At 37.2% G+C, this 18,787-nt stretch overlaps 1 long non-coding RNA gene across 3 annotated transcripts in view; it reads right to left on the bottom strand.

Annotated features, from left to right (window-relative positions):
• Positions 1 to 9,246, bottom strand: part of LOC107609810 — a 32,365-nt gene extending 23,119 nt beyond the window's left edge. For 2 of the 3 annotated variants that reach the window (XR_002350191.1, XR_001613265.2), the window contains exons 1-2: positions 8,751 to 9,244; positions 8,427 to 8,633 (exon numbers count right to left, since the gene is read on the bottom strand). This is a non-coding gene — a long non-coding RNA (uncharacterized LOC107609810). Of the gene's footprint in view, positions 1 to 8,426; positions 8,634 to 8,750 lie in introns of all 3 variants that reach the window. The other variant, XR_002350190.1, reaches the window with a different exon arrangement.

The raw sequence follows: 18,787 nt of genomic DNA, 5'->3' as shown, positions 1-18,787 counted from the left end.
GAAATCAACCCGAATAACCCGGTAAACCTTATTGCGGTGTTGGAGAATATGGCTGCTACTATGCAGGCCACTGCGGAGTCTCTTGGACAACAGATGAACAATAATGGCAATGGCAGAAGGGAAGCTCAGGGCCCGATGACACTGGCAACCTTCTTAAAAGTTAATCCACCTAAGTTCAAGGGAACTACCAATCCGACTGAAGCTGATACTTGGTTTCAGGCCATGGAGCGAGCACTGCAAGTGCAGTTGGTGCCTGAAGAGCAGCGTGTTGAATTCGCTACCTATCTACTCACAGGGGAAGCATCGCATTGGTGGCAAGGGGCTCGACGTCTCCTGCAACAGGGGAATGATCATATCACTTGGGATGCCTTCCAGGTGGAATTCTATAAGGAGTACTTTCCGAATTCCGCCAGGACAGCCAAGGAATTGGAGTTACTGCAGCTAAAGCAAGGTGTTATGTCCGTATCTGAGTATACAGACAAATTTGAGGAGCTATTCAGGTTTTTCTGCATGTGTCAAGGAGCTCCGGGAGGCTTCGAGGAATGAAAATGCATTAAGTATGAAGGAGGGCTCCGGAGCGACATCTTAAGTTCAGTGGGACCAATGGAGATCCGAACTTTTTCAGAGTTAGTGAACAAGAGCCGTATTGCTGAAGAATGTGTGAGGAAGGCTGTTGAGGCGAAGAATGACCATCGGGAGTCCCACCGCAGGGAGCACAATCAAGAATACCCAACAAGGGGTCAAGAGTTTAAGGGGAGAGGATATATACAACACTTTCCCCAAGGACGGAATAACTTTGCGAAGAGTGAGGAGTCCCAAAGAAACGGTAAGGGAAAACGGGCAGCGGCTGCTTCTGATGTTTCGAGTTGTCAGAGATGCGAAAGTCATCACCCATATAGGCCGTGCCGATTGGGGTTAGGTGTATGTTACAAGTGCGGGTTACCAGGGCATGTATCAAGAAATTTCCAACAAGGAGAGAGTTAGGATTCAGGCCGATTGCGACAGTAAGATTGAGGTAATTGCAATAATCAGGCTTAAAGGACAGTGCGTGATTTTATAATATCGCCTGTACAGTAAAACTGGGAATGTCAAGCTTAATATTAGACTGAGAAGCAAACCAGATGGTCCAAGTAAGGATTTACCTTAATACAAATGAATAAATGCCTGAGATGTAAATGATTTTCTGTTGAGAATGATGTGTTATGTTTGTTATGTAGTTGGTTGATTTCTGGATTCTTGGTGAAACGGATTGAACCCGTGACTTTTAGTTCCTTTGATTTAAATAGAAAAGGAATGGTACGGTCCTAAATGATGGATTTAGAAACATTGATTTGAAATGCCAGTCATGCTAAGTTGTGGTTGAGTACTTGTGAGATTTAATAAGGTGTGAGTTGATGAGACGGTAAAAGTAAGGAACGAGGCTGTTGGTCGGCGTTGAATGAACGACCGAGACCCTCAGGGATAGAGAAATCAGAGCGCGACAATGGAAGCGTGCAGAGTAAAAAGACCTTGGAACTGTTATGTGTTGGATATAAAGGCACACTACGTGCGCGTACTCGTAGTGATGGATGGAATTTTCGAGGGCAAAAATTTCTGTTAGGGGGGTAGAATATAATACCCGGTCTAACTGAAATTAATTAAATAATAAGTTAAATAGGAGCGAATACGTTATTGCCGGGTTACGGCAAGGCCATTATTGTTTATGGCTGAGTATAAATGCCTATATGATTAATAAATGAATGTGTTACATGGATAACAATGAAAAAAGGTTGAAATGTGATGTGTGACCCCGGGTAGTAGGCAGTGGCGTTGTCCACATGCTCCGGATATGAGACGGAAAAGGATGTTTATGATAAATGAGTTTAATTATGGAGTTTTGAACACATGTGTATTTGTGATACTTCGGTAGTAGTAAGGTGGTGGTTCGTCCCGCTTGCTCCAGGTTAATATTTGAGATTTGATAACAGTGATGATTGCTTCTAAACTGAACGAATGTATGTTTTGAGATCCTGGGTAGTAGCAAGGGTTGTGGTTCGTCCCACTTACTCCAGGACAGAGATTGAGACCCTGGGTAGTAGCAAGGGTTGTGGTTCGTCCCACTTGCTCCAGGTCAGAGATTGTGACGCCTGGGTAGTAGCGGTAGTAGTGGTGATTCCACTCGCTCCAGGTTGAGCTTTTAAACACCTGCCTTAGATTTAGCACTCCCTTATGACAGTTGCCTATTCATGGATTAGCGAGAACCTAGAATGAATAATTGGTGAAGAAGTTTAGGATGCTTAATGAGTTTTTATTGCAGTACATTGAATTTATTTGGCACTTTTACCGTACTGGGAACCCATGGGCCCGGGGTTCTCATTCCGTATATATCTCTTGTTTTTCAGATACAGGTCCAGGTGCTCAGAAGTGAGCTGTGGTTCGTCTGAGAGACGGCGAAGATATTTATTTTCTCTACTTTGTGTTTTGCTTAGAATCTCTCCACCTTTGTTTTGAAAAGATTATATTATGTATTGAACTCTTTTGGAACTTGCCTATAGAGGCTCTTATGTTTTCTTTGGGAGAGATTAGGATATACTGTTGTCATCTACTTTCATACTGTACCCTAGTCGGCCTAAACTTCGCGGGTCGCGACTAGTGGCTATTTACTTATGCTATAAATATCTATCTGTTATCTATCTCTTAATCTCCTTTATGCCTTGTCCATATATCGCGTTCGGCTTAGCAGTTTAACTTTTCGTTGTCGAAATATGAGTGATACATCTTCGCGATTTTATTTCTACTCTTTTCAGGCTTCTCGATTAATACTCCTTTCGAAAATTACCTATATTTATATATTAAAAATCCACCTGAGAGTTGTACCACCGTAATATCATTGACTTATGACTCGAGCATAAGGATTTGAATATTAGGGTGTTACAGAACTCTTAACAAAGCATGATCACTTCCTCTCGTCGCCTTAAATCTCCACAACTTCTTATAACTTCGTATACTGACCAGATTCACTTTCCGTACGCACAAATCGCGTCCCTAAGAACTACCGCATATAAGGAATACGAAACTTGAGAAGAGAAAGACAAACGGCACGAAAGGTTTATGCGAGAAATTGGAAGAATACTCAAGTTCGCAATTGTACAAGATGGTATTTCGCAAGGATTTGAAGGAATACGTAAGATTATCAAACAACAAGGATATATATAAGCAATGAAATATACCGGAAGGAGAATTAAATTGAAAGCTTAAGAAAGGATTTTGAATTAAAGAGTTTTGATATGAACAGTAATAGAAAAGATAGTACAGCAATTTAGAACAATTTCAACTTGAAACAGAAGGAATTAGTTTATCTTTTTCAAAGAAAAATATTTAAACCCAACATTTTTCAAAAGTACTAAACTTAGTATAAATAATACGTTATACCGATTTTAATTTCAGATTAAGCAAATCATGCATGGTTTGTAAATTAAAGCTTGTTTGGTGTTATGGGCAAAATATTTTCTTTAAAAATCTTGGAGGATACTTAAATACATAATTAGGTAAGAATAGCTATAAAATTATAATAAAGTTGGCTGAAAATCAGCTTCTATTTAAAGAATAAATTTTGAAATAAGATTTTCTATAAATCAATAAAAGATAAGTGGTATATCACAGATAAACAAGATTAAACTATATAAAGAAGTTTTAGAGTTTATGTAAGAAAGTCTAGACCGAATTAAAAACAATCCCATCAAAATTTAAGCAAGGGTTGTGGATACAGCCAAGTAAGAAAAGTTGTAAATTGAATTTTTCTCGAAGAGAATCTGAAGCAAGTACTCAAGAAGGAAATTTCAAGAAATAGTATGCTGTACCGAAATAATTCCGAATTCAGAGCAAGGAGCATAGAGTTTGTAAGGTAAGGATAAATGTTTCAAAAGATTCAAGCAACAACCAGATACAGAGTCAAGCAAGGACATGCACAAATGATAATACAAGATTAGCAAGAAAGAGATCAAAAACTAGAAATTCCAATACAATTAGTAGAGAAAGAGATAACACTAAGCACGAATAAAGATCATACGTCGAAATGGAACTAGTCTCTAGAATTTAGTTTCTAACGTCCCCAAAACCTCGTGATTCGCATTAACCTTATCACTTCTATTTCGTCTATGATAACCCATTAGTATTTCCATATACATAAATCATTAGTATTAAGTTGGCCAAACTTGATACCATGAGATATGCAATGGTAATCTAATAGCATTAATCATCAAACAGTCATGCATATAAAACACAAACTCTTGTCATCAGAACAAGCTATAAAGTATGACAGACACTCAGAGTATGCAATGAAGCATAGTCAGTCCACTCCCAAGGCTCTACAGGAAGGACTACTCTGATACCATATTGTAACGTCCCGTCCAGCAAAATACCTTGCTTAAGTCAGGGTATTTCCACTAGAAAGAACATTACGTAACCTTCTCTAGTATTAACTACTTAATTATCGAGCCTTTGTATCGAGTTCGCGTTTCAGTTTTAAGAAAATGCCAGAAAATTTTATTTTTTTATTCATTAAAGTCATAATTCAAAACATTCACAAATAATAATAATCACATAAATATTATTGATAATAATTCTTATACAAAAGAGACCAAATAAAACTCAAATACAATATACTAAACCTACCCCTCTATGTAAAATAAAATCTCAAAGGACAAGAGCGAGGGAACTCTATGAAAGCAATTAAAACCATAAAGAAAGCCTACTGATCGCTCACAGCTTCAAATTGCGTCTTCAAACCTGTCGCTGAAAGGGTGGAAAATTTGGGGGTGAGAACCAAACCACATGTTCTCAGTAGAGGTCGAGAATGCCGTAAAAGTAAAGAATAAAGCGCAAATAGTTAACTGCATTCATAGACATCTAAAAGGAAACTAACTTTCTTTAAAAGCATTAGTTAATTACTCAATATCCTAAATCCATATTTTTCTTGTAAAACTTTTAAAAGTTTCCTAGACTGTATGAATGACCAACCTGTCCCAGTCATAGGTTCATTAAGTCTATGCTGAACCAGTTTGATTTTTTATACCTTACTAGACCATAACATAAAAGAAGTTACCTACGCGGTATAAATGATCATCCTGCTCCAAGCATAGGTTCATTAAGTCTGTGCTGAACCAGTCAGATACTTTATACAGAACTAGACTTCCAACACAAACCAGTCATGGCCTCATGCCCAAGCAATTCAACCAACACCCAATTCACCACAATCTAGCCAATCAATTTCAAACACAAGTAATGAGGTTCAAACACAATCAAGAGCAATTATATCAAATATAGCAATTAACAGTTAACAGAATAATTCATTTAGGCAAACCAATTACAATATGCACACCCAAACAATGTCACATAGATGCATATGATGAATGTCTAGTCCTAGTACAGGCCATGAGCTCATGTGTCGGTTAGCACCTGCATTCCTGACATTTATCCGGTCACGAGTTCACGATTTCCCGGATACGATTTTCCGTTCAAATAAATGCGCATATAATTATTAGCAGCTCTATTGAGACAGCCTCTGCTTTCTACTCGCAGGAAATATATACTCTTGGGAACGGAGAATTACTCTTGGGTTGCCTCAGGGCAACAGATAAATAAACAAACATCTCTTGGGTTGCATTAAGCAACAAACAAATAAATAATATCTCTTGGGTTGCATTAAGCAACAAATATATATATAATATCTCTTGGGTTGCCGCAAGCAACAAACAAACATCTCTTGGGTTGCTTCAAGCAACAAACAAACAAATAATATCTCTTGGGTTGCCTCAAGCAACAGATAATCATACAATAAGTACTTTACTCTTTCCTTTTTCTTTCATAATTGCAAATTCGCAAGAGGGACTAGACCCACGCCCTTGCCAACAATCTCATAGATCAAATATTCTTTTCTTAAAAGAATCATTGAAGTTATTATTATTAAATAAGCCTTGAATATTTATTTTGATTAAATCCTTATATTTTTTATAAAAATTTGGACATAATCTCCTTTAAAAATAGTACTTATCCACCCTTACGGGTTCCTTCTTTCTCAACAATTCATCAGCCTCTTTCAGCATTTGCCACAGTAATATATTTTCAAAAACATTTGATAATAGAAAATCTATTTCTTAAATTCCATATCCAAAATAATTACCAACACAACTTGACAGCCTGATTTCCATTTTGTTTTTAAAATATCAAATGAATTTGGAATTGCATAAACTTTATATCCATGCGATCGTCTCGGATTAAGCTTTCTATTAAATCAAAAATCATAATTTTTCGCTGACTATAGCTTCGGGAATATAAGCAAAACCGTGACTGTTCTGCAGTGTTTTAAAACCAGAAGACAGCAGTACCATACAACATTTGAAATTTCATATAAAATCCAAATTAAATCCAATTACCTTCAAAATTAATGTGGTTAAACATAACTCATCCAAATTTCTTTCTCAATTAGTTCCAGGGTCATACCATTTTTAATGAAGGAGTTACGTAGCTTGGAAGTTAGGTAATTTTCTGCAGAATTCTGTTTTACAAATCATTGAACACAACCTCTTCCAAGTCCCATAACTCACTTATTAAAACATGAAAAATCCTGAAATTTAAATCACATATACTAAACATACTTAATTTTCACCTCCAATTGGTTACATATCAATATCTATCCAGGATCAAAAGTTATAAACTTCCAAAGTTACTAATTTAAGAAAACAGAATCTGGCTTTTTCTGCATAATGCATCATCCTTCAAAAATTCATATCTTTAAAACTACAAGTCCAATTGTTCTGAAATTTTACGGCATTAAAATAATAGGAATAAAGTTTTATTTAAAATTAGTTTCATTTCAAAATTCAAACTGCAGAATTTCTAATAGAGGAATCAAGTTGCTGCTGCGTTAAACGTTCTGCAGAAAAACCAGTTTTGACATCCATGATTCAAAAATTCACCATAAATCATAAACTTAGTGAAAAAGTCTCAAATTCAGCAGTCCAGTTCTCTATATCCCCAAGCTCAATCCGGACTTGGTTCCACGCAATTCCGATAATCACAGAAATAGTTATAGTTTTTCAAAGTTTCCGGCTTCCTTTAAAAATAATGCAGAAATCAAGTTTTACATTTTAACTTTGAAAAATCATAACTAGTTCTATAATTAATTCAAACTTCTCAAAATTGAGTCCCAACAACAAATTTTATTATACTTTACTCAGCCTTTACTCTTATATCATTTCGATTATCGTTGAATAACTGATTCACTTCCAAAGTCACCTTTTAATTTCAAAAATCAGTTTTTCAGCAATCTATTTTGTATTCAAAATCCAACCCTTCAAAACCCCTCAAAACCAGTTCCAAATCAACCACCAACCAAGTTCATTAACATTACAATATACCAAATAACAACTCAACGGCAACAAATCCAACATAACCCATTAAAATTCAGAAATTCTCAACAATTAGTCATCAAGCAATTCCCAATCCACATAATCAATCAATATCACAAATCAACAATTCCAAATCACAATCTCAACCATTCCAATCACAATTTCAGCCACAATTCAATAATTACATAATCAATCAATTACTCACAGCTATTAAATCTATTTGCAGTCAGTGGCGGAGCTTAGTTCAGACAAGGGGGGGCCATGGCCCCCCAAACTTTTTATAAAAAACTTAGTAGTACTTTTTCAAAAGATAAAAAATAGTTCAAAAATATTTTACTATGACTTAAAGTATCTAATAAGTTCAATAAACAACACTCCCTCTATCTTTAAGTTCAAATATAAAAATTAGATATTTTTTATTTATTTAATTTAATATTATTTTATATTTTACTATTTATTTAATTTAATTTTTTATATGATAAAAAATAATAGAATATTCAATAAGTATTAATATTATTGTATTTGTATAAATTGATAAAAAAAATTCAATAAATATTATAAATTTTAATATTTGTTCTTCTAACTTTTTCTTTACATATTTTACAGGATATATATTCAAATTTTTATATAAAATAATAATGAAAAATCAAAGAATTGATACATTTTGAGGAAGGCTAATATTTAAGAAGGAGAACATATAACTTTTACAATATCAACACATGTAGATAGTTCTTCTACTTTAATGAATCACGAAGAAAGTGAGATATAACCTTCAAAAGTTCAAAAAGTTTCATCTGATGACTTTAACCTTAACTTTTTGGAACGAGATCTTGAAAAATAGCTTTAAATTTGACAATATCACCCAAACCAGAAAATGAGATTAGACGAGCTTATCTTAAATGGGTCCATATCAAAAACATTTTAACAATTATTTTCTATCTGCCCCCCCAAAATTTTATTTCAAGTTCCGCCACTGTTTGCAGTTATTCAATAAACCTTGTAGGCATTCTTAAATTGAAATCGTTTTAAACCCCCTACCTCAATGTCGAATTTCATAGAAACCGAAACCGAAGACGGAATTGTGGCGTGATGACTGGTTGGGCTGCACCCAAAATGCAGCAGCTCCTTCATCCCTTATCCGCCAATGTTAGCAACACTCACAACAGCTTTGACAGGGCAGCAGCAACGCGAGTTGGCCACGACAGTGAGCAAAACAATGAATTCATATTGGGTAGAGTAATAATTCTGGAAATTCAGGGGTGGAATAGGGGCTAGATTAAATTGGAACAAGAGTAAGGCTAATAAAATGGCAGCGGAATAAACAAGAACGTCAAGTGGAGGTTGAGAACAAGAATGTCTTACAAGAATTAGAAAGGAATAACAGAACAAGGAAGCACCGGCAGCAGCACGGACGATTATAGCAGCAACGGGGAAGACGGCCTTCTCCTCCACCTTGGTTCATGATTCCGGCGGCGGCAGTGGCAAGGAAAGCCTTCCCACCATGCGTTCTGCTTCGCCTCGTCATTCGCGTTTCTCTCTGGGCGACGCCGACTCCACGTCTCCTTTCCTCAACTCAGACTTGATGGCGGCACAGCAGCGACGATTCGACGACAACGAGGTTGGCTTCAACAGCGACTATGGAACGGCGACAAGGACGGAGCTTCCTCTCAGTCACTGCTCGCGTCTCCCTCTGGTCCGTGTACTCGACGGCAGCGCGCAGTGATGGCTCACGACGGCGGCAGTCTCCTCCCTCCCCGATGACGATCCACTTCTCCCTCTTTTTCTCTGTTCCGTCACCCTCTCCCTCTGCTCTCCGTTTCCTTCTTTCTTCCCTTCTGTTTTCCCCCCTTAAGCTCCTCGTGCCCTTTCTTTCCCTTTCTGATTGTAGATTTAGGAATTTAGGTTATAAATTAGGAATTTGTGATATTAGGGTTAAAATTAGGATTTTATAAAAGAATATAGATAGATATGAATAGATATTTTGATAAAATTGAAGAGTAGAGTAATTTTAAAATTAAATATACTGGAGTCTCTCTTCCATTGAGCTCCATCCACACAGATATCCATGAGGGCTTTGTCCAACCTTTGATCAAAGTTGACCCTTCTAGTGAAAGGGTGAGGATCTCCTTGCATCATTGGCAAGTTGAATGCCAACCTCACAGTTTTCGGACTGAAATCCAAGTATTTTTCCCGAACCGTTGTGAGCCAATTCTTTGGGTTCGGGTTCACACTTTGATCATGGTTCTTAGTGATCCATGCATTAGCATAGAACTCTTGAACCATTAAGATTCCGACTTGTTGGATAGGATTGGTGAGAGCTTCCCAACCTCTTCTCCGAACCTCACGTCGGATCTCCGGATATTCACTCTTTTTGAGCATGAAGGGGACCTCGGAGATCACCCTTTTCTTGGCCACAACTTCATAGAAGTAGTCTTGATGGACCTTTGAGATGAATCTCTCCATCTCCCATGACTCAGAGGTGGAAGCAATTGCCTTCCCTTTCCTCTTTCTAGAGGTTTCTCCAGCCTTAGGTGCCATTAATGGTTATGGAAAAATAAAAAGCAGAGCTTTTCCCCTCACCAAACTTAAAAGGTTTGCTCGTCTTCGAGCAAAAGAAGAAAGAAAGGAGGAGAAGAAGAAGAAATGGAGGAGATAGAGGGATGTATTGAATTCGGCCAAAGGGGAGGGGTTTAAGTGTTTGTGATGTGTGAAATTGAAGGTGGTAAGGATGGGTATTTATAGGGTAAGAGAGAGAGAGAGGGAATTCGTATAAGAAGGGGTTGTGTTTGGAGGGGAAATGTTTTGAATTTGAATTGTGAGGTAGGTGGGGTTTTATGATGGGTTTTTGGGGAATAGTGGATGGATGTGAGTGGTGAAGAGATTATGGGGAAGAGAGTAGGACTTAATAGGTGAATGGTATTTGGGGAAGAGTGTTATGGAAAGGTGTGAAGAGGAGAGAGAGTGAGTTGGGGTAGGTGGGGATCCTGTGGGGTCCACAGATCCTGAGGTGTCAAGGAATTCTACTCCCTGCACCGTTTTGGCGTTTAAACGCCCTCTGTGTGCCATTTCTGGCGTTTAACGCCAACTCTGCTACCTTTCCTGGCATTGAACGCCAGGCTGATGACCCTTTCTGGAGTTTAACGCTAGCCAGACACCCTTTTCTGGCGTTAAACACCAGTCTGTCTGCCAATTTTGGCGTTTAATGCCCAGAATGCTGCCAGACTGGGCGTTAAACGCCCATTCTGCTATCCTTACTGGCGTTTAAACGCCAGTAAGCCTGTCCTCCAAAGTGTGCTGTTTTTTATGCTATTTTTTATTTTGCTTTAATTCTGCAGCTGTTTTTATGATTCCACATGATCATCTACCTAAAGAAAACATAACATGACAATGGAAAATAAATGTCTATAAAAATAAATATAATTAAATAACATTGGGTTGCCTCCCAATAAGCGCTTCTTTAATGTCAATAGCTTGACAGTGAGCTCTTAGAGAGCTTCATAGAGACTCAGATCTTAATGGTGGCCTCCCAACATCAAACTTAGAAGTTGAGTGTGGGGGCTTTGTTTGACAATGTATTGAGAGAAGCTTTTCATGCTTCCTCTCCATGGTTACAGAAGAAGATTTTTGAGCCTTAAACACAAGGTAGTCCTCATTCAATTGAAGGACTAACTCTCCTCTGTCCATATCAATCACAGCTCTTGCTGTGGCTAGGAAGGTCTTCCAAAGATAATAGATTCATCCTCATCCTTTCCAGTGTCTAGGATTATGAAGTCAGCAGGGATGTACAGGTCTTCAACCTTCACTAAGACATTCTCTACAAGTCCATGATAAACCACTATTTTATGGTTTATCTTGTACTCAATTGAGTAGTTTTTATTAACTCTTTACCCACTTATTCATACTATTTGCATGGTTTTATATTTCCTTCCTAATTATGTGTTTTGATTGAAAACATGCTTCTTTGATCTTATATTTGCTTATTATTAATCCTCTCTTATTACCATTAGATGTCTTGATATGTGTGTTAAGTGTTTTCAGATATTATAAGGCAGGAATGGCTTGGAGGATGGAAAGGAAGCATGCAAAAGTGGAAGGAATACAAGAAGTTGGAGAAATTGCTAAGCTGTCCAACCTGACCTCTTTGCACTCAAACGGCTATAACTTTAGCTTCAGAGATCCAAATGATGCGGTTCTAGTTGCGTTGGAAAGCTAACGTCTGGGGCTTCGATTTGATATATAATATGCTATAGTTTCCCTGACGCTAGGTGACGCGACCGCGTGATCCATGCGGCCGCATCGCAGTGACGGAAATCAACCTGTTTGAATTCTTCTCCAGCGATTTCTGGGCTGTTTCTGACCCAGTTTGCGGCCCAAAAAATACAGATTAGAGGCTATAAAGTGGGGGAATATATCCATTCATAAGGAGGCTCTCATATTCACAATTTTAGGAGTAGATGTAGTTTTTAGAGAGAGAGGTTCTCTCCTCTCTCTTAGGATTAGGATTTAGGACTTCTCTTAGTTTTAGGAGTGACTCTCAATCCCAGGTTCTTTATTTTTGTTTATTTTTCCAATTTAATTTATGAACTTTTCCATGTTATGATTTGAATATTTTATTTAATATAATTTGAGGTATTTCAGACTTATGATTGCTCTCTTTAATTTATTAATGCTCTGTGTTTATCCAAGTTATTTTCATTCAAGTAGACTTTCTTCCCTTTTGGCTTTGGTTAAATAATTGGAGACTCTTGAGTTATCAAACTCATTGTTGATTGAAAATTGGAATTCTTCAAGAATTAATTCGAGTTCCACTAACTCTAACTTTTCCTAAGGAAAGACTAGGACTTGAGAAATCAGAATTAATTCATCCACTTAACTTACCTTCATAGTTAGAGGTTAACAAAGTGGGAGAAAAATCCAATTCTCATCACAATTGATAAGGATAACCAGGATAGGACTTTCGGTTCTCATACCTTGCCAAGAGTTTATTTTACAGTTATTTATTTATTCTTATTGCTTGAAAATATACCTGTGCGCATTGCCCAAACTCCAGAACTCCAATTTACAAACTCATAACCAATAATAAGAACATACCTCCCTGCAATTCCTTGAGAAGACGACCCGAGGTTTGAATACTCGGTTATCAATTTCAAAGGGGTTTGTTACTTGTGACAACCAAAACGTTTGTACGAAAGGATTTCTATCGGTTTAGAGACTATATCTACAACGCGACTGTTTTTATGAAATTCTTTACTGGCAAAAATCCTAACGTCAAAATGGCGCCGTTGCCGGAGAATTGCGAACGTGTGCCTTATTATTGGTTATTGTAAATATTTGCTTTTTGCTTGTTTATTTGTTTTTATTTTTGCTTTTATTTTTGCTTTTTCATTAAGAGGTTATTGGTTTTTATTTTATTATTAAAAATTTTTTCAAAAATTTATTCTTAGTGTCCATCTTGATCTTCAAGTTGTTCTTCACGTTCATCTTGACCTTCAAGCTGTTCTTAGTTGTTTTCTTCGTTTTGATCTAAAAATTTGAAATTTGGTGTCATTTTATTATTTTTCTCTTTCCTCATTAAATTCAAAAATATTTTTAATTAATTTTTTTCGAAAAATTTTTTTTCAGATTTTTATTTTTAAAATTTTTATCTTATCTTATCTTATTTCAAAAATCAAATTTCAAATTTCAAAATTTAAATAACCTTTTAATTTAAAATTGTTTTTATTTTCATTTTTAAATTTTATTTGATACTATGAACTCTCACCCCTTTGGCTATGAGTCTGGTTACAATTATGTTGCAGGAAGAAGAAATTACAATGAGAATAGGCATCAAGGTTGGAACAATCAAAGATGGGAGGAGTCACAAGGATTTGATTAACCCTTATGGCAACAACCACCTCCAATGGACTATCAACAACCACCACCATATGCCTATGAACCCTTTCCTCAACACAACTTTGAACCACCACACTCACAAGCCAACTACCGCCATTCACCTCCATATGACCCTAACCCACATCCACCATACCAACCACCCTATGAACCGAATGAGCCATACATAGATCCACCCCAACCTCCATTGGATAACAATACACTCATCTCTAACATCATTGGTCTCACCTCTACACTCCAAAATCTTATATCCCGCATGAACCAACCCTCTACCTCCAAAATCCAACCCTCAAGCTCTGGTGCACTTCCTTTTCAACCACATAATGATCTTTTCATCCCATCACCACCCTCCATGGAAGAGCACCCACATCTATCAATCCAAGAGCAAGATGATCCCAATTATGCTATTGATATGGAGCAGGAAAAAAGGAATCATATTCGCGAATCCATACTTCATAAGGAGCTAGAGGAGGCCTTACGGGTAAAGGTAGGAGAGACCCTTGAAGATAAAGGAGTAATTGAAAGGAGTTGTCATAGAAAGGAAATCATCGAGGATGAGTACGATTTTATCCTTAAACAACTGGACAGAGCAGCAATTATTAAAAAGGAAGAAGTGGTTGCAGACTTAACAGATGTTGTACCTCCATTAGAAAGTCCAGTCACAGAGCCTCCTTCCATGGTGTTTAATGTTGATGTTGAAGAGAGCGTACAACCTCCAAGGCAGATCATGGTTGAAGACTTTGTAGAGGTTGATCAAGAGATGGAGATTAAAGAAGAAGAAGCACAACCTCCCATGCCCTTGGTGAGCAATGAAGAAGAGATTGAATTGGAAGAAAGCTACCAAGAGGAAGAGGTTGAAATTGAAGAAGCTTGCAAAGAGGTGGAAGTTGTCAGAGAAGAGCACAAGGAAGTGGATCTTGAAATCACCTTGCCAAAGTTATTGGAGTCTCCTCCCCCTAAGTTCCCATCATCCTTCACAACATTCAAGTGGGTAAAATTCATATCCCTTAGCTTTCTAATTCCACTTGAATATGGGCTACTGGAGACGGATGGTCAACTTAGAACTCTTTGTGGCATTAAGAGTAAGAGGAAGATGGTCAGTGGTAAGAACTGTCCTGCAAGGTTCAACATGGTTGCATACTTAAAGTTTAAACGCAAAGGTTGGTGTAGAGCTCAACTGAATGGGTCTAGGAAGTTGGTTGGCCACTTTAGTGAGAATTCAGACTGCTTGCCACCCGGATGGAATCATGATGATCAACAAGAAGACGGGTGCAATAGCAAGGTTTGGGATCCTGGAATCCGTTCTGACATCCAACATCCCGGGAGCCTAAGAACCTGTTTGAAGCTGCTCAAAGGCTTTACGTGCCTAGTTTGGGACCTCGGAGGCCATTGGAATCACAAACATTGGTGGAGATTCCTGGATGAGTTCAAGCATAAGCCACCATAACAGGGAGCTCACCAAATGTCCAACTTAAGGACTCTAACTAAAAGTGCTAGGTGGGAGACAACCCACCATGGTATGATCGTTCCTTTTTCATTTTTATTTAGTTTTATTTGTTTTCGAGTTCTATTTTATTGAACTTGGAGTTTTGCATCACAATCATATTAACACTGCATTCTGCATTTTTTTTTTCAGATAAAAAAAAAGGATTTTTGCATGCGACGCGTCCGCGTCGTATGTGCATTTGGAAGAAAATAAGGTTGAACAGAGAGTCACGCGAAAGCGTGGCTGGAGGCGCGCTAATGGCACAAATTGATCCACGCGACCGCGTCGCTGACGCGTCCGCGTCATATGAGAAACATGCCTCTCACGCGACCACGTCACCCACGCGACCGCGTGACCTGAAAATCGACGTCAACCGGGTGCATGGCCGAAAGTTGAGCTGGAGTTGGGCTGGACTCGTGCTGGAAGCCCAAGCCTTACCACGCGAACGCGTGCCCTACGCGCCCGTGTCATATCCTCATAATGGCCACTCACACGATCGCATGCCCCACGCGATCGCGTCACCTTGGATTTTGGTAATACTGAGTTTTGAACAGAGAGTTGTGCGACCGCGAGGCTGCACTCGCGCCACTAGCACAAATCGAGTCACGCGATCGCGTGCCCCACGCGTCTGCGTCACCCAACCTTATCGCGCACCACGCGACCGCGTCACCCACGCGACCGCGTCGCCAGCGTCGCACAACCTATCCAGATTAGTGCCAATTTTCTTATCTTTTCTTTTTTAATCCTAATTTCTTCCTTCTCTCTCCTTTCTCACTTTCTTTTTCTTCTTCTCATCCTTTTTCCCTCTTATTTTATTTTATTTTATTTATTTGCATACTTTCATTCATTGCATATTTTTATTTTTCTAAATTTATTATTTTACCATTGGTGTTCAAATGTTCTTATTCAACTGTTATTTCTTTTCTGGTATTATCTTGGTGCTTATGACTTGTTTTATTCTGGTTAGGTAATATTATTTAAATCAATGCCAATCTTTTATACCTGTATTACTTTTGTATTGATTTTTAATTTATATTATCTTTCCTTCCCCACTCTCTTCCCCATTGTTGCATATTCTGCACCACTGGTATGCCATGGCTTCTATTGTTTTCTCACTTACATGTTGTAGCTACCATGTAAATGAGACCCTTTTCATTTGGCATTAACCCAACCATACTTCATTTATTTTCTTATCTCTATTATTGGGTTACCTTTCTTCCTTTTTTCTTTCAGGATGGCCACCAGGAAGAGAACTGGAAGACGTTTACATGGGAAGACAGACAAGTCCATATGCACAATCCTTAGAGAAAAGCAACAGTTGAAACAACCCGTCCACCTGCACACCTCAGCATGCACCGAGGACGGTGCAATCTTTAAGTGTGAGGAGGTCGATACCGATCTCCGTGGGTTAGTACATCCCTGTTTCAACACCAATGTTTTAATTTTCTTCGTTAAATTAGTTGTTGCATTTGCATATTTATTTGATTTTATGCATTTAGTTACTGCTTGGTTAAAATAATAAGTTTCTTTTTAAGACCATATCTTTGAAAAATTTCACTAATTTAAATTGAAAAAAAAATTATATTAAAACTTGTTTGAAATTGTATTTGGAACATGGTTTTTGAGTTAAAGAACACACAACCTGTGAGATTTGAGCTTATTTATATGGTTACATTATTTAACCATAAATATATTATTCCTGTGTATTTTCTTCTTTATAATTGTAATCTATATTTTGTTCCAATCTATATGTCCATTATTTAGTATATTTACATGCTTGCATATGATTAAGGCCATTGTTTGATTTTAGCTCACTTATCCCAAATAAGCCTACCCTTTAAATCACCCTTGTCAGCCACTTTGAGCCTTTTAATCCCCATTTATTCTATACTTTACCACATCACTAGCCTTAAGCAGAAAAACAAATTAAAAACCCCAATTGAATCTTTGGTTAGCTTAAGATAGAGATTGTGCATCAACTAAGTGTGGGGAAATTGTGGGAACATGGGTTAATAAGGGAATGTATCATCTTTCTAATTTATTTGAATATTGGGAATTTGGGAACCTACTCATGAAAAACCAAAATAGAAAAATAATAGAAAATCCATGTGCATTGATAAGTTATGTTTATTTCTCTACAAAAAAAAGAGAGAGAAAAAGAAAAAAATATATATAATATAAGTAAATAAATAAGGGGACAAAATTACCCCAATATTAAGTTTAATAAAAGATCAATGCACATGTGAAAAAAAAATTAAAGAAAATTTGGTACATGAGTATGGGAATTATAAAAAAGTGGGAATTATGGGTAGCTAGGCATGAATTTAAAAGTATATAGAGTATATGTATATTAGGTGAGAACTTAGGTTAATTAAAGATTCAATTTATAAAGCTCACTTAGCCATATATATACCTTTACCCTTACCTTAGCCCCATTACAACCTTGAAAAAGACCTCATGATGTTTGCATTGGTATATTAAATATTGTTGATTGGTTAGATGAAGAACAAGGTTTAGAAAGCATGACTAGAGAAGAGTAGAGTGAATAACCCTATACATTTGAGAGATTAGAGTGATACACACTACCAGTGAGGGTTCAATGCTTGATTTTATGTTCCCTGCTTTCATGAGCTGTCTTCTTACAAGTTCACTTGCTTTTTATTGTCTGATTTGAATTAGTGGAAATTGGTTTGTATTTGTCTTGGAGAACTTATTCACTCTTAACCAAGTAAGTAAAAGCATTTAGCATGTAGTTGCATTCATAGGTTGCATTTCATACCATTCCTCTTCATCTTTATAGCTTCTCTTGAGCTTAGCATGAGGACATGCTAATGTTTAAGTGTGGGGAGGTTGATAAACCACTATTTTATGATTTATCTTGTACTCAATTGAGTGATTTTTATTAACTCTTTACCCACTTATTCATATTATTTGCATGGTTTTATATTTCCTTCCTAATTATGTGTTTTGATTGAAAACATGCTTCTTTGATCTTATATTTGCTTATTATTAATCCTCTCTTATTACCATTAGATGTCTTGATATGTGTGTTAAGTGTTTTCAGATATTATAAGGCAGGAATGGCTTGGAGGATGGAAAGGAAGCATGCAAAAGTGGAAGGAATACAAGAAGTTGGAGAAATTGCTAAGCTGTCCAGCCTGACCTCTTCGTACTCAAACGACTATAACTTTAGCTACAAAGGTCCAAATGATGCGGTTCTAGTTGCATTGGAAAGCTAACATCCAGGGCTTCGATTTGATATATAATATGCTATAGTTTCCCTGACGCTAGGCGATGCGACCGCGTGATCCATGCGGCCGCGTCGCAGTGACGGAAATCAGTGTGTTTGAATTCTTTTCCAACGATTTCTGGGCTGTTTCTGACCCAGTTTGCGGCCCAGAAAATACAGATTAGAGGCTATAAAGTGGGGGAATACATCCATTCATAAGGAGGCTCTCATATTCACAATTTTAGGAGTATATGTAGTTTTTAGAGAGAGAGGTTCTCTCCTCTCTCTTAGGATTAGGATTTAGGACTTCTCTTAGTTTTAGGAGTGACTCTCAATCCCAGGTTCTTTATTTTTATTTATTTTTCCAATTTAATTTATGAACTTTTCCATGTTATGATTTGAATATTTTATTTAATATAATTCGAGATATTTCAGACTTATGATTGCTCTCTTTAATTTATTAATGCTCTGTGTTTATCCAAGTTATTTTCATTCAAGTAGACTTTCTTCCCTTTTGGCTTTGGTTAAATAATTGGAGACTCTTGAGTTATCAAACTCATTGTTGATTGAAAATTAGAATTCTTCAAGAATTAATTCGAGTTCCACTAACTCTAACTTTTCCTAAGGAAAGACTAGGACTTGAGAAATCAGAATTAATTCATCCACTTAACTTACCTTCATAGTTAGAGGTTAACAAAGTGGGAGAAAAATCCAATTCTCATCACAATTGATAAGGATAACCAGGATAGGACTTCCGGTTCTCATACCTTGTCAAGAGTTTATTTTACAGTTATT

The sequence above is a fragment of the Arachis ipaensis genome, chromosome B07 (assembly GCF_000816755.2).
Source record: "Arachis ipaensis cultivar K30076 chromosome B07, Araip1.1, whole genome shotgun sequence".
NCBI classification, from domain to species: domain Eukaryota; kingdom Viridiplantae; phylum Streptophyta; class Magnoliopsida; order Fabales; family Fabaceae; genus Arachis; species Arachis ipaensis.
This window is presented reverse-complemented; position numbering and strand designations above follow the sequence as displayed.